General features: G+C 42.9%; 1 protein-coding gene across 3 annotated transcripts in view; it reads right to left on the bottom strand.

Moving 5' to 3' along the window:
- Positions 1-23,150, bottom strand: part of LOC105467783 (activating transcription factor 7 interacting protein 2) — a 104,424-nt gene extending 81,274 nt beyond the window's left edge. Inside the window, exon 1 of one of the 3 annotated variants that reach the window (XM_071084111.1) lies at positions 22,863-23,150. The gene's annotated coding sequence lies outside the window, so the exon portion shown is untranslated. Of the gene's footprint in view, positions 1-8,662; positions 8,859-22,862 lie in introns of those variants that run through there. The other 2 variants (XM_011717501.3, XM_011717496.3) reach the window with 2 other exon arrangements.
- Positions 23,151-23,571: the final 421 nt, after the last annotated feature.

The following is a 23,571-nucleotide window of genomic DNA, read 5'->3' as shown; positions in this document are numbered from 1 at the left end:
TCAGTGAGTTCTGGTAGTTTTGCGTCTTTTTAGGAATTTGTCTGTTTCATCTATTAAATGGAGTATCATACAATTGGAATTATTCTACAGTATTCCCTTATATATTTTAACTACTGGAAGGTCTGTAGTAATGTCCCCTCATTCATTCCTGATTTTAGTAATTTGAGTCTTCTCTCCCTTTTTCGTGCTCAGTTTACTGAATGTTTAATTTTGTTGATCGTTCAAAAAAAGGTTTTCCTTTTCTATTTTTGCCTATTCTCTATTAATTTCCACACTAATTTTTTCTTACATTCTGCTGACTTTAGGTTCAGTTTGCTCTTCTAGTTCCAGTTTCTTAAAAGGTCTAGGTTACTGATTTGAGGTCTTTTTAAATACAGCATTTATCACTATAAATTTTCTAAGAATTGCTGTAATTGCACCCTCCAAAACATTTGATATGTTTGTCTTCATTTTCATTCACCTCAAAGTATTTTCTAATTAACCTCATGATTTCTTCTTTGACTCATTATTTAGAAGTGTTAATTTCAACGTATTTGTAAATTTCTCAAGTTTCTTTTTAGTACTGATTTCTGATTTTATTCACCGGTCAGATAATGCTTTTTCATAATTTCAATCCTTTTAAATGTGTTCGTTTGCTTCATGGCCTAATGTGACTATACTGATGAATGTTCTACATACACTCAAAAAGAACGTCTATTCTGCTGTTGTTGGGTGGACTGTTCAAAGATGTCTCTTCAGTCTAGTTGGTTTAGTGTCGCTCAAGTCTTCTCTTGTCTTGCTGATTTCCTCAGTTTTCTATCCATTATGACAATGTTGTATTAAATTCTCCAATTATTACTGAATTGTGTACTTCTTCCTTCAATTCTGTCAATAGTTGCTTTATATATTTTGCTGTTCTCTTATTAGGTGCATATATGTTTATGATATGTATGCCTTTCTGAGGCACCGACTCTTTTGTCATTATAGAATGTCCCTCTTTATCGCCAGCAATACTGTTTCAGTATATTTTGTCTGAAATCAGTACAGGCACGCTAGATTTACTATGGTTGCTATTTGCATGTTTTATCTTCATCTACCCTTTTACTTTCAGCCTATTTGCATCTTTGAATCCAAAGTCTGTCTCCTGTCAACAGCCTATAGGCCAAGGCTATTTTTCCCTTTAGTCTGGAAATCTCTGCCGTTACACTGGATTGTTTAATCCTTTCACACCTGACATTACTTGGTTGTTTTTGTTTGTTTAGAGACAGGTCTCTCTATCATGCACAGTGCTTAGATCAAAGCTCACTGCAGCCTTGAACTCCTGGGCTCAAATAGCCTGCCAAGCAGCTGGGACTACAGGTATGCGCCATCACACTCAGCTAATTTTAAAATGTTTTTGTAGAGACAAGGTCTTACTATGGTACCTAAGCTCATCTCAAACTCCTGCCTCAAATGATCCTCGGCCTACCAAGGTGCTAGGATTCCAGACATGAGCCACCGTACCTGGCCTTTATATTACTATTGATATACAGATGCTGTGTGACTTGCAATAGTATTACATCCCAATAAACCTATCAGAAATTGAAATTGAAAATATCCTAGGTCAAAGAGGCAGTAAATACAGGTACAACTAACCTACCAAGCATCATAGCTAAGCTTAAGCCTATCTTAAACATGTTCAGAACACTGATATTAGCCTAGAGTTGAGCAAAATAATTTAACCCAAAGTTGATGTTATACTAATGTCTTGAATTTCTCATGTAATTTATTTATATTCTACTGAGTGCCTATCACTTTCCATAGCATCATAAACTAAAAATCATGTCAAATCATAATTCAGGATCCACTTGTAGCTTGATTTATGTCAGCCTTTCACTTTTTAGTTTACATCTCATGCCTTTTGTTCTATTCCTTTACTGCCATAGAACTTTTCTAATGGTGTCTTTTTTTTGAGACAGAGTCTCACTCTGTCACCCAGCCTGGAGTATACTGGCATCGAGGCAACCTCGGCTCACTGCAACCTCCATCTCCCGGGTTCAAGCGATTCTCCTGCCTCAGCCTCCTGAGTAGATGGGATTACAGGTGCCCACCACCATGCCCAGCTAATGTTGGTATTTTTAGTAGAGAGGGGGTTTCATCATGTTGGCCAGGCTGCTCTCAAACTCCTGACCTCAAGTGATCCATCCACCTCAGCCTCCCAAAGTGCTGAAATTACAGGTGTGAACCATCATGTCTGGCCTAATAGTTTCATTTTTAAAACTTCATTTTTCTTTTCTTTTGGAGACAGGGATTCACGTTGTTGCTCAGGCTAAAGTACAGTGGGCACGAACACAACTTACTGAAGCCTCAATCTCCTGGACTCAAACGAGACTCTCACCTGACCCTTCAAGTAGCAGGGACATCAGGGGCGCCCATCACACGCAGTTAATTTTCTTTTTAAAGACAGTCTCACTAAGTTGCCCAGGCTGGTCTTAAACTCTTGGGCTCAAGAAATCCTCCTGCCTTGGCCTCCCAAAGTGCTGAGATTAGAAATTTACAGGCCTGTGCCTGGCCTATAAATGGCTAACATTATGTTTATAATTTTTATATCAATGTTAATGAGAAATGGGTCTGTTTTTATAGGGTGTTGATATCAAAGGTTTGTTGGCCTTTACAGTCTTTCTAGTCTCTGAACAATTTGTGTGTGAATGGTGTTATTTTTCCTTAAATATTAGAATAATTCACCACTAAGGTCATCTGGGCCTGGGGTTAACTTAGTGGTAAAGGTTTTCAATTAAAATTGAGGTAGAACCAGCTGGGAGCAGTGGCTCACACCTGTAAGCCTAGCACTCTGGGAGGCCAAGACTCAAACAGCCCAGGAGTTCAAAACCATCCTGGGCAATAGTGAGACGTCATCTCCAGTTAAAAAAAAAAAAAGCCAGGTGCAGTGGCTCATGCCTGTAATCCCAGCACTTTGGGAGGCCAAGGCAGGTGGATCACCTGAGGTCAGGAGTTCAAGACTAGCCTGACCAACATGGCGAAACCCCATCTCTACTAAGTACAAAAATTAGCCGGGCATGGCGGCAGGCGCTACTTGGAAGGCTGAGGCAGGAGAATCACTTGAACCTGGGGGATAGGGGTTGCACTGAGCTGAGATCTTGCCACTTCACTCCAGCCTGGGGAAAAGGGTGAAAACCTGTCCAAAAAAAAAAAAAAAAAAGAAGAAGATACTTACAACCATTCATACTTTTTATATCTTTTGGTGTCGATTTTATCTATTTTTCCATTTCAACACAATTTCAAATTTGTCAACACAAAGTTCTTACAGTATTCTCTAATTGTATTTGTAATACCTGTAGTGCTGTCCCTCTTTTCATTTTTTTTTTTTTCATTTTTTTTTTAAACAGAGTCTTGCTCTGTCACCCGGGCTGGAAGGCAGTGGCACGATCTCAGCTCACTGCAACCTCCACCTCCTGGGTTCAAGCAATTCTCCTGCTTCAGCCTCTCCAGCAGCTGGAACTACAGGCATGTGCCACCACACCCAGCTAATTTTTTTATTTTAGTAGAGATGGGGTTTCTCCATGTTGGCCAGGCTGGACTTGAACTCCTGACCTCAGGTGATCCTCCTGCCTCAGCCCCCCAAAGTGCTGGGATTACAGGCACGAGCCACTGCACCTGGCCTCATTCTTGATTATTAGTGATGTTTTTCTTTTTACTTGATCATTTTTATTAAACATGTATCAACATTGTCAAAGTAAACTACAAAAAAAAGACAAAAAGATTGCCAAAATATTTTAAGTTTGCTAGCTTGCTATTATACAGTGTTACATTTCATTATTTCCTGCCATATTCCTTTTCCTTTTTTATTTGACACAGAGTTTCACTCTTGTTGTCCAGGCTGGAGTGCAGTGGCACGATCTCGACTCACTGCAATGTCTGCCTCCTGGGTTCAAGTGATTCTCCCACCTCAGCCTCCTGAGTAGCTGGCAGTCATAGTGCCTGGCCTTTATTTTAATTTTTATTGCTGAGGTTGCTCTTCAACTTCTGGGCTCCAGCAATCCACCCACCTCAGCCTCCCAAAGTACTGGGATTACAGGTGTGAGCCATCATGCCTGGCACATTTTCTTTTTTTTTTGAGACAGGGTCTCTCTGTGGCCCAGGCTGGAACGCAATGGTGCAATTATAGCTCACTGTAACCTTGAACTCTTGGGCTCAACAATTCTCCCATCTCGTTCTCCAGAGTAGCTAGGACTACCCGTGCGTGCTACTGCACCCAGCTAATTTTTTTTTCATAGCGATGGGGTCTCATTATGCTGCCCAGGCTGGACTGTAATTCCTGGGCTCAAGTAATCCTCCGGTCTTGGCGTCCCAAACCATTGGGATTACACGTGAGCTACCATGCCCTATCCTCCTTCCGCTTTCTTTGCATTTGCTTTGCTGTTCTTGCTCCAGCTTCAAGTAAAAACTCAGATATTTTTCAGTCTTTTTCCTTTTCTATTGTTAGAGTCTCACTTGGTCACCCAGCTGGAGTGCAGTGGCATGAACATAGCTCACTGCAACCTCAAAATCCTGGGCTCAAGTAATCCTACTGCCTCCCAAGTAGCTAGGACTACAAGTGTGTGCCTCCATGGCTGGCTAACTTTACAAAACATTTTTTTGTAGAGACAGGGTCCTGTAATGTTACCCAGGCGGGTCTCAAACTCCTGACCTCAAGTTATCCTCTACTTCGGCCTCACAAAGTGGTGGGATTACAGGCATGAGTCAGCATGCCCAGCCTTTTTTTCTAATTTCTCACTTAAAGCTGTAAATTTTCCTCTAAGCCCTACTTTAGTTGGGCCCCCAAGTTTTGAAAAATTCTACCTTATAATTTGATACTTATCCAATATTTTCTAAGACGCACTGTAATTTCTTAACCTGCAAATTATTCAAAAGTATGTTACTTTCCAAGCAATAGCATATTTCCTGTATCTTTGTGGTTAAAAGTTAGCTTAGTCTTTTTTCATTTTACAGTTCAAAGCTATGGGTGCATGTTTATTTAGTTGGTTTTTTCGCTGCTTCATTGGGTTTCTCCATTATAAAACATCTCTGTTCTCCAATGATGTTCTACAAGATAGTATACATTTTAAAAGAGCAATTCTCGTTAAAAAATCAAAAACTACTGAACTGAATTTTTACTGTTACTGTTTTTAAAAAGTAAAAATTTAGGGAAAAAACCCATTTAACTAAACTTGTTCAAAGTCAGATACTTCAGCCAATATTTGAACGGAGGGTCTTAAGGCTCAAAGAAATCTATCATAAACACAAAACAGGTACGTTATTATGAAGCAACAGGGCTGCTTTAACAGTTATATAGTGGTTAACAAAATGACAAAACTCAGGCCAGGTGGCAGTTAATCTCATAATGAGCATGAAATAATCCCAAGTGTGGTTCATAGACCAGTAGCATCCGCATCACCTGAATGCTAATAGAATTCTGACATTACTTTTTCCAAGTTTTATCAATGTAATAGTACAAAATGTTCATTATGAAACAAAGCAGTTGTTTGCCAGCACTCCCAAATATCTAATGGCAATCACTTTAATTTTAACAACCCGTTTTTAAAATCTCAGTATTTCATAAATTTTAGCCATGTCAATTTCCTGTAATTGAAGATGAAGATTTAACTCATACAATTTTTTTGAAGGTGGGAGGAAACATTTTAATCGGATGGTAGGGAATGGTAACACTGGACAGGGAGCACTCACAGTTCCAAGAGTTTCCCTCCAAATTATAAAGACGTTCTTGTAATTAGCTAGATTTCCTACAGCCAGGTCTTCTGCCCATGGGAAGCAGGGGAGGATGCGAAAACCATTGTGGTCTGCCCTTCTGTGCACTCATAGATCCAGTTCTGTAGTTCACACGTCTCTTACAGCTCATCATATTTTCAGTTAAATCAATATTTAAGTTGTTATAAATATTCTCTATATAGCCAGATAGACTACCATGACTACATAATCTTTAACAGTAGTTTGTCTTTTCCTGGAGATATCAACTGAACCTTCTTATAAACCTAACCTTCACTTGCCAAATTTACCAGAACTGTCATATTATCAACCTTTCCCCCTAGTCTACGCTCTTCCAAGATCAAGCTTAAAGATCACCTCTTCTTTATCTAAATTTCCTACTACAAATATTTTTTATAACTTCAGTGATATAGCCTTTCTTACAGTAGCTTTAATAAATGCTGTTTAATGAATATTCACTTAAAAACAAACCTCTGGAAAGCCACCCAAAATTATTCTCTCCTTAGTAACAAGTACTGAAAAGCTTCCCAAAGTCACTGTCTCCTTAATAAAGAGTACTAAAAAGGCGTCGGCAACTTTTGCCATGGCTATCTGGTAAGCTATTTCAAATCAGCATACTGTATACACTAGAGCCTCAGAGGTATACCAATGGAAATTACCACATTTAGTAGACACATACAATGCCTCTAAATAATTAATGGCTAACTTTAGTAACACCTCTCTAAACATGTCATAACTTAATCAGGAGTTCAAAAAAATCCAATATATTATCCCCCTGTCCTCCAAAAAGTCATGAGATTATTTCTCTCTAGATACTGGCTGACTTCAATCTGTCCCACAATTGGTAAAAATGAAGATAAAGAACTCTCCTAGTCTACTGTAATGTAGAATAAGTATCTAAATGATATATGAACATGAGATACCGGAGGCGGGCGGATCACCTGAGGTCAGGAATTTGAGACCAGCCTGGCCAACATAGTGAAACCCTGTCTCTACTAAAAATACAAAAATTAGTCGGGTGCCTATAATCCCAGCTACTTGCAAGGGTGAGGCAGGAGAACTGCTTGAACCCAGAGGCCGGAGGTTGCAGTGAGCCGAGATCGTGCCACTTCACTCCAGCCTGAGCCAAAGAGCGAACCTCTGCCTCAAAATAAAATAAAATAAAAGAGATAGATAAGTCACTGCAGTGTGTGTGGGGGGCGGGGGGGGGGAGTAAAATAAATAGACTATGACATAGAATGAGAGAATACGGTTTTTTGTATTTTGTATTATCTCACTGAACAATGAGAACTAGTACTCTTGTGCATTTAAAGTTATATTTTATTTTTAACTATCCAATATATTGTTTAAACTTTGATTACACAAAATGAAATAGATTGTGCACACTCACTGTAAGAGAACTATGATATATGCACAAGCAAAGATGCAGGGATCATGCAGTAGTTTCGTACCAGATTTCAAGATATCAAGTAGCAAGGAAACACAATGGAATTGAAGGCTGAGGTGAAGTACAGGCATAAGGCAAGGAAAGCACAGCATTCAAGATGTACCTATATACACCAGTTCTTAAAACACGCAAATCATTTCCAATAAGGCACTGGCTCATGTATTTCTGTTGAGGCAGAAGTCAATCTTAGGATGTGGTCTGTACATATCTGCAGATAAGACTGAGAGTGAAGTAAATTTGATTAAGATCGGAGTCAACACTTCTACAAACATATTGCAGAATAAACAAGCTAAGAAGAAAGGCATACTTCACAAAAGCTGAATTCAGTGTTATTAGTCCTTCATTCTGATGCTTCATTTTTGCATTTTTCAATTGCTTTCCTGTGATATAACTTATCTTTATCTTGGTCTTCCCCATTTGTTTTGCAAATAGTTATGTCGCAGGTCATTTACTGGCTACAATAAATACGACAAAATCATAATAAAAACAGTATTAAGTCGCAATCTAGAATAACAATTTAAGTGAATATGACAGTTTTTCTAATGTGGACTATTCAGTACAACTGTCCTCTTCTATACATATTAACCATATACAAGTCTTCAGAGCAGAAAAAGCCATTGTGTCGTAAAGGAAGCAACACGTGGTTAGAAACTTCATTTTCAATATAGGAACATGGAAAGGTAGAAGTCCGTTTCCCTAAATGCGGTAAGGTTTTAACAGAAATAAAGCAAAAATAATTACTGCTTCCTCTCTTTCTTAAACCTGCTTGCCAAACTTGGAGAAAGGTGGTTACAGAAGGGCGATAAGATGGAATTTTCTTAAAAAAAAATCATAAAAACGAACTTCTACCGTAAAGAAGTCGTCTTCCTTAAATCCTACCATCCCTACACCGGCAAGCTCAGAGGTACGGGATTTCGGCATTTTACTCAGAATTTTGTATTTTTTCCTGATGCTCTGGTCCCTACTTTGTTTTAACAAACTTCAAGGCCGCCTGGCAAGATCCAGTTGCCTTCTGGCACCTGGCTTCATTAGATGATTAAAACGACTCAAGAAAACTTGGCAATGGGACACTGAAGTTGGTGGAAGTGGAGATTGATCCATTAATTTCTAAAAGCATTCCGGACAAGAGCGAGCTTTTAGTTACCCCTCAGAACAAAAAACACGGACCACTTTCCTCCGCAGTCCCCAACCCCAGTGCCGCCCGGACCTGGGGCCGCACACCACTCCCGCTTCACCAGCACCCCTCTCCGAAAACTGTGCAGACGCGCCTGTCCGCCCCTCAGGGGCCCCTTGCCGGCCGGGTCAGACGGCCCCGCGGGCGCTTTTCAGTCAGGGCAGCCTCGCCGCAAACGTCCGGTCGGCCCGGAGCTCCGAGGCCTCCGGGACCTGCCCTCAGAGAGGCGACCGACGCCCCCAGAGCCGCCACCCCGCCAATCGCCGCTCCCGCAGGACACTCGCCCGGGCCCAACGTACCTAGAGCGGCACCGCGCCAGCCGCAGCAATACCCAAAGCCACTTCGAACCGCAGCCGCTAACAATGGTGGTCCGGCCAAGACCTGCTGAAGTAGGTCTCCCAACGCCCACCCCCAGCTGATTATGGACCAATGGCGGCGCGAATGTGCGGCAGCCCAGCCCAATCAGGCACAGCCAGCTAGAGTGGGCGGGGCGAAGGGCCGCGAGGGGAAATGGAAGTAAGCTGAGGGTTGCCTGGGGTTCGCCTCCGTGAGCGCTTCTTCCGGTCAGTCACCGGGGCTTTCCCGCCATAGCGCAGATGGAGGCGCCTGAGCTGGGCCTTTCTTTTCAGTGACTAGTGTGAAGATTTAGACTTTCGAAACTTATTGGGAATAAAACCGTATTTACAAAAACAACTCCTCATCCTGATCGGTAGTTTCCGATTTGAATTTTTTATATATTGTTTGAAAATACTTTATCTTATTTACTTTTTTTGACGACTCCTTAAATTTTGCGACTCAGGAGATTGGTCCCAGCACCGTACTATTTTTTTTTTCTTTTTATGAGACGGAGTTTTGCTCTTGTCACCCGGGGTGGAGTTCAGTGGCGTGATCTCAGCTCACTGCAATCCCCATTTCCCATATCCCAGGTTCAAGCGAGTCTCCCGCCTTAGCCTTCCGAGTAACTGGGACCGCAGCTGTGTGCTACCATGCCCGGCTAATTTTTCTACTTTTAATATACATGGGGGTTCACTGTGTTGGCCAGGCTGGTCTCGAACTCCTGACCTCAGGTGATCCGCCCTCCTCTGCCTCCCAAAGTGTTGGGATTACAAGCATGAGCCACCGCACCAGCCTGCACCAGATCCTTGAATTCGCTAAATTGTCCCAGGAACCTGCCAGCCTTGGCTGCCTGTGATTTCATGAGGCCGGATGCCTTAGGTGGCTGCCCACTTGGATGCCATGAACTCACTCAACAGGTGGTTACTGAATGCCCACTGTGTAGAAAATACAGGAAATACAACAGTAGATTAGGTCCATAATGCCCTCTTTTATTTATTTATTTATTAGAGTTTTGCTCTTGTTTTCTAGGCTGGAGTGCAATGGCGCGATCTCAGCTCACCGCTACCTCCGCCTCCCAGATTCAAGTGCTTCTCCTACCTCAGCCTCCCGAGTAGCTGGGATTATAGGCATGCACCACCATGCCTGCCTAAGTTTTTTTTGGTTTTTTTTTGTTTTTTTGTTTTTTGTTTTTTGAGACAGAGTCTCGCTCTGTAGCCCGGGCTGGAGTGCAGTGGCCGGATCTCAGCTCACTGCAAGCTCCGCCTCCCAGGTTTACGCCATTCTCCTGCCTCAGCCTCCCAAGTAGCTGGGACTATAGGCGCCCGCCACCTCGCCCGGCTAGTTTTTTGTATTTTTAGTAGAGACGGGGTTTCTCCATGTTAGGCTGGTCATGAACTCCCGATCTCAGGTGATCCACCCGCCTCGGCCTCCCAAAGTGCTGGGATTACAGGCGTGAGCCAGCCACGCTTGTCATGAGGTTAGAGCTGCCTGCCTTGTCACTTCTGGTTAGGAGAAAAATGAGGCGAGTCCAGACAATCTAGGTTAGGTCATCAACAGAATAACATATTCCAACCAGCCAGTTCCCCGAATATGCTCCAGGGATCTAGGGGTAATCTTTAATGTCAATCCTATTTTTGTAATTATACTATTTTTATAATATAAAGATGTTTTTGCTTTTTTCATTCTCTGAGTCAGAAGAGTCAATGGAATTTTCTAGAAGCCTCTGGAATATTGATGTGTGATATTGCTACAGATTGAATATAGAAGCAGACATGAGAATTTAACTACCAACCTGGGCAACAAAGTGAGATCTCCACTTTTCTACAAAAGTAAAAATAGAAAGCTGCATCCTTCTAGCTACATGGGAGGCTGAGAGGACGGGAGGATCACTTAAGCTCAGGAGTTAGGGGCTGCAGTGAGCTGTGATAGTGCCACTGCACTCCACCCTGGGTGATACGGCAAGAGACTGTCTTAGAAAAGAGAGAGAGAGACCAAGCACGGTGGCTCACATCTGTAATCCCAGCACTTTGGGAGGCTGAGGTAGGAGGATCATGAGGTCAGTAGTTTAAGACCGGACTGGCCAACATAGTGAAACCCTATTTCTACTAAAAATACAAAAATTAGCTGGGCATGGTGGCACATGCCTGTAATCCCAGCTACTTGGGAGGCTGAAGCAGGAGAATAGACTGAACCTGGGAGGTGGAGGTTGTGGTAAGCCGAGATCGCGCTACTGCACCCCACCATGGGCAACAAAATGAGACTCCATCTCAAAAAAAAAACAGAGAGAGAGAGTCTTACTGTATTAAGTCAGACATTAAGGAAATTAGTAAAATGTAAAACAATCCTAATCTTTGCACATTTTTTGTTGTTCTGGAACATGATTTTGAAAATAATTATAGGGTTGCTAAGAGAGATAGTGTGGGAGGGAGTGGAAGGTAGTAAGTTGCAGTCAGATAAGGAATTTGGACTTAATTTAGTTAACAGTGAGTAACTAGCCTTTAGAAATGTTATGTCTATTTAAGGTACTAGGATATCTTGTATGTCATTTTAACAATAGTAATAAAACAGACCAGGCATACTCCTGTAATCCTAGCATTTTGTTATATCTATTTAAGGTACTAGGATATCTTGTATTTCATTTTAATAATAGTAATATAATAGGCCATGTGCACACCTGTAATCCTAGCATTTTGGGAGGCCAAGACCCACAGATAGCTTGAGCCCAGGAGTTTGAGACCAGATTGGGCAATATAGCGAGATCTCATCTCTATAAAAAAAAATAATTGATATTTACTGGACATTATGTTAATAAAGTTTATTATTGTTGGCCAGGTGTGGTGGCTCACGTCGGTAATCCCAGCACTTTGGGAGGCCAAGGTGGGCAGATCACTTGAGGTCAAGAGATCAAGACCATCCTGGCCAATATGGTGAAACCCCATCTGTACTAAAAAAACAAAAATCAGCTGGGCATGATGGTGCGCACCTGTCGTCCCAGCTACTTGGAAGGCTGAGGCGGGAGAATCGCTTGAACCCCAGAGAAGGAGGTTGCAATGAGCCAAGATCACGCCACTGCACTCCAGCCTGGTGACAAAGCGAGACTCAGTCTCAATAAATAAATAAATAAATACATTCATTCACATAATGTGCTACATGAAGTACTATGAAGTCTCTCAATTTGCTATTTGACTTTTTAAAATAAATAATGCTTAACATAATAACAGATACAGTTTTTTGTACATTTCCTGACTTATAGTAGACACTTGATGTATAGTAACTATTACGAAAATTAATGAAGCTGAGACTATCAACGATCTTGAGTAAATTCTTTAGATTTTTGTGTTGGAATGCTTTCTTGTTTGTTTGTTTTCTTCCATTGAGGATTGTGATGGGCAGAATTTGTACTCCCATGATCTTTGTCTCCTAGTATGCCTCTTACAGTTATAAGTTACCTTACATGGCAAAAGGGACTTTGCAAATATGATTAAGGTTATAATCAGCTGACCTTAAGATGGAGGACTTAACCTAGATTTTCCTGGTGAGTACAGTGTAATCATGTGAATCCCTAAAGGCAAAAGACAAGTCACATAGATGCAGCAGAAAGGAAATTCATAGATTTTCAAAGCACAGGCAGAACTCAACCCATGGTTCCTGGCTTGAAGATGAGAGGGACCACATGCAAATCTTGAGAATGAAAGTAGTTCTGCCAACAACCTGAATGAACCCAGAAGCAGATTCTTCTGCACAGCCTTACCTGACTGACAGCCTATTGAGACCCTAAGCAGAGTTCCCACCTGAGTCCACTGTACTTCTGACTTACAGAACTGTGAGATAAGTGTGTGGTGTTTTAAGCCATTATGTTTGTGGTAACTTTTCATGGCAATAGAAAACAAATGCAAGCATTCATTCCACACTCTTCTCAGCACTCCCTAAGGCAAGGCGGAAACCCTATGAACTACATTTCCCAGGAGCCCTTGCCTCCTGTGTTCTGGATTCCATTGTGTTTTACCCAATGGAATACACTTCCTGAAATTTGGAAAGTGGCAGAGATACATGTTGTTGTGGGTTTTTACTTAGGCTTTGGCTCTCTTTCGCACCAGTCCCTGTCTCAGTTACTTAAAAGCAGCTGTGACAACAGTGGTTTTCCGAACTTTTCTGCCCTTTGGGCAGCAGAAGCAGCACCCTTCTTATTCTCTGGACCACAGAGGCAGCGGTACAAATGAAAACCAATGAGGCTGGGCATAGTGGCTCACGCTTGTAATTCCAGCACTATGGGAGGCCGAGGCAGGTGGATCACCTGAGGTCAGGAGTTCAAGGCCAGCCTGACCAACATGATGAAACCCTGTCTCTACTAAAAATACAAAAATTAGCTGAGCATGGTGGAGGGCACCTGTAATCCCAGCTACTCAGGAGACTGAGGCAGGATAATTGCTTGAACCCAGAGGCAGAGGTTGCAGTGAGCTGAAATCACACCATTGCACTCTAGCCTAGGTGACAAGAGTCAAACTCCGTCTAAAAAAAAAAGAAAGAAAATCAATGTGACAGTAGCTCCTCCAGCCCTTACAAACTTATGAGCATCTAATTCTTTGTACTAAATACCATTATGTTTGAAATATGTGAAGTGGTTTCGTTTTTCCATGACTGAACCCTAATTAATAGACTTCTCCATGCCTGAGTTTCCTGACATATGAAATGAAATTACTAACAATACATAACACATAGTAAAAATGTAACCACTTAGAATTATTGCATGAATTAAATTACATTGACTCAATTCATGTAAAGTGTTCAATAGAGTACTTAACCAACAGTAAGTATTCGATAAACGTTTGTTACTATTTTATTTTCTAAAGGGTTATTACTGTGATTACCAAATTGGCACTAAAAAAATGCCAGTTTATTCTACCTTTTCTCTAACCTATCTTGAACATTCCTAACTTGAAAACAAACATACACCAGCCTAAGCAACATAGAGAGACCCTGTCTCTACAGTTTTTTTTTGGGGGGGGGGTTAGCCAGGTGTAGTGGTGTGTGCCAATATTCCTAGCTACTCAGGAGGCTGAAGTGGGAGGACTACTTCAGCCCAGGAGTTCCAGGCTGCAGTGAGCTTTGATTGTTCCGCTGCACTCCAGCCTGGGTGACAGAGCAAGACCAAAAAAAAAAAAAAAAAAGAAAGAAAAAAAAAGGGGGGCCGGGCATGGCAGTTCATGCCTGTAATCCCAGAGCTTTGGGAGGCCAAGGCAGGCATATCATGAGGTCAGGAGTTTGAGATCAGTGTGGCCAACATGGTGAAACCCTGTCTCCAGTAAAAATACAAAAATTATCTGTATTTTTGTATTTTTACTGGATGGTGAGGGGGCAGGCACCTGTAATCCCACATAGTCGGGAGGCTGAGGCAGGAGAATCGCTTGAACCTGGGAGGCCACATCTGACCGTGCCCGGCCCAGATTGATTCTCTTTCAAAAGCCATATGAGGCCAGGCACGGTGACTCACGCCTGTAATCCCAGCACTTTGGGAGGCCAAGGCAGGCAGATCAACTGAGGTCAGGAGTTTGAGATCAGCCTGGCCAAGATGGTGAAGCCCCATCTCTACTAAAAATACAAAAATTATCTGGGTATGGTGGCGCATGCCTGTAATCCCAGCTACTTGGTAGGCTGAGGCAGGAGAATTGCTTGAACCCGGGAGGTGGAGGCTGGAGTGAGCCGAGATTGCACCATTGCAGTCCTGCCTGGGCAACAAGAGTGAAACTCCATATCCAAAAAAAAAAAAAAAAAAAAAAAAAAAGGGAATACAATCTGTAACAGATTAAATTGTTAAATTAGTCTTATATAGAAAACGTTATAATCCTCAGGCCAGGCTTGGTGGCTTACGCCTGTAATCCCAGCACTTTGGGAGGCCAAGGTGGGTGAATCATGAGGTCAGTAGTTCGAGACCAGCCTGGTCAACATGGTGAAACCCCTTCTCTACTAAAAATATAAAAATTAGCCAGGTGTGGTTGTGGGCACCTGTAATCCCAGCTACTCCTTAAATCTGGGAGGTGGAGGTTGCAGTGAACTGAGATCTGGCCATTGCACTCCAGCCTGGGCAACAAGAGCAAAAAACTCCATCTCAAAAAAAAAAAAAAGAAAGAAAATAAAACATAATCCTATTAATTTCCTTTGTTTTCTGCATATGTGAGCTAGAACTTAACTTTTAACTTGAGTACACTGATTCCATTTTTTTCTGGTGCTCATGTCTCCAGACAAGAAAATGACTGCCCTGTTGGGTTTCAGACTTTAATAGGGTCTGTAGCCCTTTTATTTTGGCCAATTTCTCCCATTTGGAACGGGAACAATTAACGAATGTCTGTACTCCCATGGCATCTTGGAAATAACTAACTTGCTTTTGATTTTACAGGCTCCTAGACAGAAGGGACTTGCCTTGTCTCCAGTGAGACTTTTGGAGTCACACTTTTGAGTTAATGCTAGAATGAGGTAAGACTTTGAGGGACTGTTTCCTTTCCATGTTGTTTTTTTTTTTTTTTTCCCTCAAGATGTCGCCCAGGGTAGAGTGCAGTGGTGTGATCTCGGCTCACTGCAACCTCTGCCTCCCGGGTTCAAGCAATTCTCCTGCCTCAGCCTCCCGAGTAGTTGGGATTACAGGCGTGTCTTACCATGTTTGGCTAATTTTTATATTTTTAGTAAAGACGGGGTTTCACCATATTGGCCAAACTGGTCTTGAACTCCTGACCTCAGGTGATTTGCCTGCCTCAGCCTCCCAAAGTGCTGGGATTACAGGCGTGAGCCACCTTGCCTGGCTTCCTTTCCAATTTAAAAGAGTATATTTAACATTCCATCTTAGACATTGTGATAGCTGTGAAGTCTTTGTGTGAGAAAGGTTTATTCAGGTGAAAAGCCTTTCCCAGATTTTCACTTGAATAAACTCTTCAAAACTGGATTTTGAGCCTTTCAATTATTTCAGGTTGACATAACTAAAATAGAATGAGCTTATATACTCTTAGAATGCACTCAGCCTGTGAACTGTAAAATTGTTCCATTCTTGTTAAAGCTTTAGTTTTGGGGAATTCACATCAATGAGTATCAGAGCTAGGCACAGTGATGTGGTTAAAAGAAAGGTGCCTCGGCTGGGCACAGTGACTCACACCTGTAATCCCAACACTTTGTGAAGCCAAGGTGGGCAGATCACTTGAGGTCAGAAGTTTGAGACCAGCCTGGCCAATGTGATGAAACCCTGTCTCTCCTAAAAATACAAAAATTAGCCGAGTTTGGTGGCGGAAGCCTATAATACCAGCTACTCGAGAGACTGAAGCAGGAGAATTGCTTAAACCTGGGGTTGGGGGCAGAGGTGGCAGTGAGCTGAGATTGAGCCATTGCACTCCAGTCTGGGTGACAGAGGAAGAGTCCGTCTCAAAAAGAAAATAAAAGAAAAGAACAATAAAGAAAGGTGCCTCATCACAGATAGTGTTGCAGCTATGTCTTTGATAACATAGTTTAAGGAAATACTTACAAAGTGAAAATTATGCAAACGGGTAAAGGTACCAGGTTCCTAGCTCCCTGGACTCCCCACATGACTGTGAGAGAGGAGACAGGGACTGGTTAGGCAGATAGAGAGGGAGGACCTCAGAAGAAAGATAATGCCTACAGGAATGCACCCGCACCACCCCTGTTATGCAGCTAGCAGATGGAAATGTGGTTAAGAACTTCCTCTTTTACCAGAATTTTTGATCAAAAGGATGTTTGTCCCAACTTAGACACAAGCACAATAAATCAACTAAATGTCCTTAACCTGACCCAAGCTCATTATAATATCATTAACATGAGATCTGCAGTGCAGTTTTACCCCCAAGTGGGCTTTTTTATGGTGCTTATGGCTAATAACTAAGATGGAGTAACTATAGACAAGAACGCACCTGCGCACTAACAACTAGGACCAGGAAGCAGCCAGGAAGCAGAGGTTTGTGTAGGATGCAAATGAGAAAAACACCCCTAGAAAGGAAGGATAAAAACCCCTGGGGAGGCCGGGCATGGTGGCTCACACCTGTAATTCCAGCACTTTGGGTGGCCGAGGCAGGCAGATCACTTGCGGTAGGGAGTTCAAGACCAGCCTGGCCAACACAGTGAAATCCTGTCTCTACCAAAAATACAAAAATTAGCTGGGCATGGTGGTGCATGTCTGTAATCCCAGCTACTTGGGAGGCTGAGGCAGGAGAATCGCTTGAACCTGGGATATGGAGGTTGCAATGAGCTGAGATTGTGACATTGCACTCCAGCCTGGGCAACAGAGCAAGACTCCATCTCAAAAAACAAAACAAAACAAAACACCCTGGGGATGACCAACCCACTTTCAGGAGCCCTGTCTTTACTGATAACTTTCTGTTGCTTAATAAAACTCTACTCTGGGCCAGACACGGTGGCTCATGCCTGGAATCCCAGTAATTTGGGAGGCCAAGGCGGGTGGATCACCTAAAGTCAGGAGTTCGAGACCAGCCTGGCCAACATGGTGAAATCCTGTCTCTACTAAAAACACAAACATTAGCTGGGCATGGTGGCAGTTGCCTGTAATTCCAGCTACTTAGAAGGCTGAGGCAGGAGAATTATTTGAACTCGGGAAGCAGAGGTTGCAGTGAGCTGAGATCATGTCATTGCTCTCCAGCCTGGGTGACAAGAGTGAAACTGTTTCAAAAAAAAAAAAAAAAAAAAAAACACCCAAAAACAAAAAATCAAAAAAAACTCTACTCTGCCTTACCCTCCTGTGTCCGATAAGGAAACTGCGACAATGGTATCAGTACCAAAGATAAGGCCCAAGCAGAGTGATCAGTCCAGCAGGAGACCACTGCTTTTCCCCCTTGTATTACTCCATTCTCACACTGCTATGAAGATACTAATACTACCCGAGACTGGGTAATTTATAAAGAAAGGAGGTTTAATTGACTTACAGTTCTGCATGTCTGGAAGGAAACACACAATCATGGCAGAATGTGAAGGGGAAGCAAGACACGTCTTACATGGTGTCAGGAAAGAGAGAGAGTGCCGGGGAAACTGCCACTTTCTTTTTTTAGACGGAGTCTTGCTCTGTCACCCAGGCTGGAGTACAGTGGTGCGATCTTGGTTCACTGTAACCTCCACCTCCTGGGTTCAAAGGATTCTCCTGCCTCAGTCTCCCAAGTAGCTGGGACTACAGGCATTTGCCACCACGCCCAACTAATTTTTTGTATTTTTAGTAAAGATGGTGTTTCACCTTGTTAGCCAGGATGGTCTCGATCTGGTGACCTTGTGATCTGCCCACCTCAGCCTCCCAAAGTGCTGGGATTACAGGCGTGAGCCACTGCACCTGGCCAAAACTGCCACTTTTAAAGCATCAGATCTCATGAGAACTCTCTATCGTAAGAACAGCATGGGGGAAACCATCCCCACAATCCAATCACCTCCCACCAAATCCCTCTCTCGACACTTGGGGATTACAATTTGAGAAGAGATTTGAGTGGGGACACAGAGCCAAACCATATCACCCCTCCAGATTTGGGAGAGTTTTTGTACATTTATGGTCCCTCCCTGGAGGGAATAGACTTAGGTTACCTGTCTGCCTGATTACCATATGCTTGTTATCAGTCTCCCGTCTGCAGTGTGTTGATGGGAAATGCTGACATGACTTCATGCTCATCAGTCTAGTAGCCAGCACAAACAAACCCAGCATATTCCTGGCCATTTACTTAAAGGGATCAAAGGCTAGTCTCCAAGATGTTTACATCAGAAGTAGGTTCTGCATATGAGGTCCATTTCTGCATAGATTATTTCAAATATTTTACTAAAGTGAGACTTTGCTTGGATATTTGTTTCCACTGTATGAGTTTAAGTTTGAGTCATTCCAAAATTTTTTTCTTTCTTTTTTTACTGAAGTCAACTTTATGGATGTAAAAATTACATAAAACAAAAGGCACACGTTTTAAGTGCACAACGAGTTTGGAGAAGTATAGACATTGTCGTACCAAAGATGAACACTTCCATCACCACCCCAAATTCCCTTATGCCCTTTGCAGTCATCCTCCAACCACTGATCCCCAACGCCATAAAACTCCTCACCTTCTTTCAATTAAAATGTATTAGTTGCACTTGTTTTAGATTTTATTCTAAGTTGGATTACGCAGTACTGTATTTTAAAATTTATTATTCTTTTCTTCAGCATAACTTTTTTTTTTTCTTTTTAAGAGTTGGGATCTCACTCTGTCATCCAGAGCGCAGTGGTGCAATCATAACTCACCGCAGTCTCCAACTCTGGGGCTCAAGCGATTCTCCCTCAGCCTCCCATGTAGTTGGGATTACAGGCACTCCCCACTGTGCCTGGCTTCTTTTTTACTTTTCAGTATCAAAAATATCATTTTAAAAATATTTAGCTAAACCCAAAAAAGATACTAATTTTGGTCATGCAACAGCTCAATTTAGTTTGAATAATTCAGAGACAAGTAACTACATTAGAAAAAGAGAGGATAATTATTTTTCCCTTTTCAACTAACATAGAAAATTCATCACCAAAAGAAAACATTGGATGATGTGTACTTGACAACTAAGTTTCCCAAAGGAAATTGAGAAAAGGAGAACAGGGAACCTAACATTCATCTATATCAGGAAAGCACCTTTATCCAAATAACTCTTTCATACACTGAACTCATGATCTATTTACTCTTTTGAAAGCAAAAACAATATGCATTTCGTAGCTTTCCACACTGAAAAACCCAGGAACAATGACCGACCTAATGGCTATGAACTCCCCCAGTGTTCAGTTAAAATGTTATTTCCCACTCCACCAAACCAGAGCTTCCTGAAGAAATAGTTGACTGCAGGTCTCAGACAGGAAAGTACAATTTAACCTGGAACATCCCACATTCAAAGGGTTGGGGAATTGAGTTTCATCACTTAAATGGAGGAGTATCTTAGAATTTGTGAACATATTTTGAAACCACCACAAATTCATTAAATGATTTTGATTTTTTAAAAGATATTCCATCTGTAGACATCCTTATAAAACTCAAACAATATAAAAGCATGTTCCATACAGCAGAAATTGAAATGACGTCTTCACAACAAAACCTACTCACACCTCCACTCCAACCTTCCTTGCATAAGTTCACAGACTTCCCTAAATACATACACACACACACACACACACACACACACACACACACACACACACACACGAGACAGAGAGAGAGAGATTTGGGGTTTTGATTATTATATGAATGGGCTTGTCCTACTATGCCATTTATCAATCAAAACATCATGTCTTGACCGGGTGTGGTGGCTCACACCTGTAATCCCAGCACTTTGGGAGGCTGAGTCGGGCGGATCACCTGAGGTCGGGAGTTCAAGACCAGCCTGGCCAACATGGTGAAAATCCATTTCTACTAAAACTACAAAAAAATTAGTCCCCTGGTGGTAGTGGGCACCTGTAATCCTAGCTACTCGAGAAGCTGAGGCAGAAGAATCACTTGAACCCGGGAGGCAGAGGTTGCAGTGAGCTGATTTCATAGCACTGTACTCCAGCCTGGGCGACAAAGCAAGATTCTGTCTCAAAAACAAACAATCACCCCCCGCCAAAAAAAAATCATGTCTTGAAGATCTTTCCATGTGCGCATACAGCTAAGTCATTCTTCTTGAAAACTGCACCACATTTCATTGTGTTGATGCACAGTAATTTACTTAATCAATTCCCAGTAGGCAGGCATAGATAATGTACCTTTTTGCCTTTTTTTCTATTGTACACATTGTTGCAGTGAAATCTTTTCAGTCTTGCCCTTCTAGTTCTAGAAATTGTGAGACCTTGGAATGAAAAAAGTGCTGCATTAAAGGGCACGTGTATATTAAAGTTTAACAGTAATTGTCAAATGGCAAGTTGGGGGAAATTCTCTGAAAGAGAAGTTGTTCCAGGAAAAAGGACAGAATCTTTACCAGTTAGCCTGTTGGCAAGTAACAAAAAACAACCCAAAGTGACTCACAGGAAAGGAAAAGATATTTATTAAAAGACAGAGGAATGCAGCCAGGCTTTGGTAGCATAAGGGAATGTAGAATTGATAAGCCATCCGGACTCTCTGTCTCTCATCTGTGCTTCTTTCCCTAGTCCAATTTTCCTGGCTTCTCCATTCATAAAATAGAATATTACAATCTCAAAGCTTCCATATTTACATCTCTGTCCAAGAGACCCATCTAGACTAACTGGAACCCCAGATTCCAGAAGGAGAGGGCCTCCTTGGTTCAGACTGGGCCTGTTAAGTTGAAGATGATCAAGCATCCTGCACTACAAACATGGGACATCCCACTACCAGGACACATCCTTCCACTCTTAATAAAACACCAGGTTTGAGAGTAAACTGCTTCCAGAGTAGAGACAACATCATGGGAAAAGAGACAGCATACATATGTTAAATATACTGCTCTAGGCTGACTCTGGGTGCACTGCCTATGAGTTCTTGAACTCTTGGGCTAAAGCAATCTTCCTGCCTCAGCCTCTCAAAGTGCTGGGAGTATAGGCGTAAGCCACCTTGCCTAGCCAGTACCATTTATAAAAATACTTAAAAACAAAAAACATTTACTGCTCTAAGAACTAATGAGAGAAAAAGTTAAGCAGTTAGGGTGGGTCCTTGGTAAAACTCCTTTAAACAGAGAAACAGCCTGAAAAATCAGGCTGAAGGCACAGATAAGGAAACTTGCACAAATCTATGGCCCACTCAGATAAAGGAACAAGGCCCAACATAGAAATGCCTTTGTCGTTTGTGTCGTAAGACATGCCCACAGCTACACCGATATGGGAACAAGACCCAACATAGAAATGCCTTTTTCCTTTGTATAATCAGCAGGTTCCAGGAAACAGCCTGTTCTCCTTTTGGGGGCATGTACACGGTGGGCTCCAGTGGGTTCTGGTGGGTAATTTCCTTTTCTTTTTTGAACATGCTTTGGACTGTGAGCCAAGCCTCTGTGAATCATCACTTCAGCCCCTGATTGGTCCCAGGCCAACCTGAGTAGGGCTTTCTCCAAGACCAGTCAGCACATTTCTTCCCTTCCCAGTCCATAAAACCCCCCGGACCCAGCTTCATACTTGGCAACTCATTCACCTGTCTCTGCTGTGGAGAGCTTTCTTCTTTCGCATATTAAACTTTTGCTCCAACCTCACCCTTTGTATCCATGGTCCTTAATTATCTTGGTCATGAGACAAAGGACTCCAGGTTATACCTCGCAATGAGAGACTGTGCTGTATTGGCGAGGACTCTAACACTAAGCACCTGACTTAATGATTAAAAAAAAAAATTATACTACTTCTGTAGTTAGTGATTTCAAACTATCATTTCCTGTCACCTCCTCAGTGCAGGGACTAAGATCCTGTGTATTCAGAGTAATTGAAAATGTGGGGCCCGCAGGGTGGCTCATGTCTTTAATCCTAGCACTTTGGGAAGCCCAGGTGAGAGGATCACTTGCGCCCAGGAGGTTGAGACTAGCCTGGGTAACATAGTGAAACCCATCTCTGTGCAAAAAATACAAAAATTAGCTGGGCATGGTGGTATGCACTCACACCTGCAGTCCCAGGTACTTGGGGGGCTGAGGTGGGAGGATCACTTGAGCCCAGAGTCAGAGGCAGCAGTGAGCTGAGACTGTGCCACTGTGCTCAAGCCTGGACTCAAAAATGTGGGGTAGAAACACAGCGTTATGCCGGGCACGTTGGCTCATGCCTGTAATTTCAGCACTTTGGGAGACGAAGGCAGGTGGATCACGAGGTCAAGAGATCGAGACCATCCTGGCCAACATGGTGAAACCCCGTCTCTACTAAATATATAACAATAAGCCGGGCGTGGTGGCAGCCCCTGTAGTCCCAGCTACTCAGGAGGCTGGGGCAGGAGAATGGCGTGAACCCGGAAAGCAGAGCTTGCAGTGGGCCGAGATCGCACCACTGCACTCCAGCCTGGCAGAGGGAGACTCCCCTCTCAAAAAAAAAAAAAAAAAGTATAGAAAAGAAACACAGGGTTATACAGTGCTAGCAACTTCCGCCTGATAGTGTTAGTTTTGCTGGCATTTATTAAAAACAAGAAAAAATGACATAATTGCTGCAGAGAGCTCCAGAGGGGGCAAGGCCTGTGCCTCAGGAACCTGTGTCAGCTGAGGCCCAGGGACGGCTGCACCTACCGGCCAGGTCCAGGCCTAGAAGCAACAGACCCTGCAGGCCCTGCGACCTGATGGCCCCAGTGACCTCCTCGAGTCTGGACTCTTCGACTCATATTGGTTGGACGGCAGCAAACACCCGCCAGGCCACCTAGGACGTGGAATCTTTGGGCAATGGACAACGCAGGGTGACAAACATGGCGGCACCGGAAGGCCCGACTGAGACCTCCGGCCCAGAAGGCGAAGCTGTGTGGAGCAGCGACTGGCCAAGGAGCCGCGCGGATGCGAGACTTGGGGCGGCTGCTTAGTGCCCCTGAGATGGAACAATAACGAAAAAGGCCTTCCAGGCCAGGAAATGAGCGGCCCAGCGACGGTTAGAACCGTTAAAACCGTTAGCAACCTTCCTGCGCATGGTCCTGGCAGTGGAAGCCAGAAACGGTAGAAAAACTTAACAGCGCTGGGTCAAGAAAAAGAAGTGCCCAGCATCCTTCGGGGAGATTTAGGAGGCAGTGTAGAAGTCCTGTGCATATGAGAAGAACAAGTTGATCTCCATTCTCCACATCCCACTTTTTTTTTTTCTTTTTTTGAGACAGGGTCTCCCTCTGTCACCCAGGCTGCAGTGCAGTGGTGCAATCACTGCTGAGGTTCACAGCAGCCTCAAATTCCTAGATTCAAGTGAACCTCCCATCTCAGCCTCTCGATTAGGTGGGGCAATAGGTGTGCCCCACCACCC

Source organism: Macaca nemestrina, chromosome 18 (assembly GCF_043159975.1).
Source record: "Macaca nemestrina isolate mMacNem1 chromosome 18, mMacNem.hap1, whole genome shotgun sequence".
NCBI classification, from domain to species: domain Eukaryota; kingdom Metazoa; phylum Chordata; class Mammalia; order Primates; family Cercopithecidae; genus Macaca; species Macaca nemestrina.
This window is presented reverse-complemented; position numbering and strand designations above follow the sequence as displayed.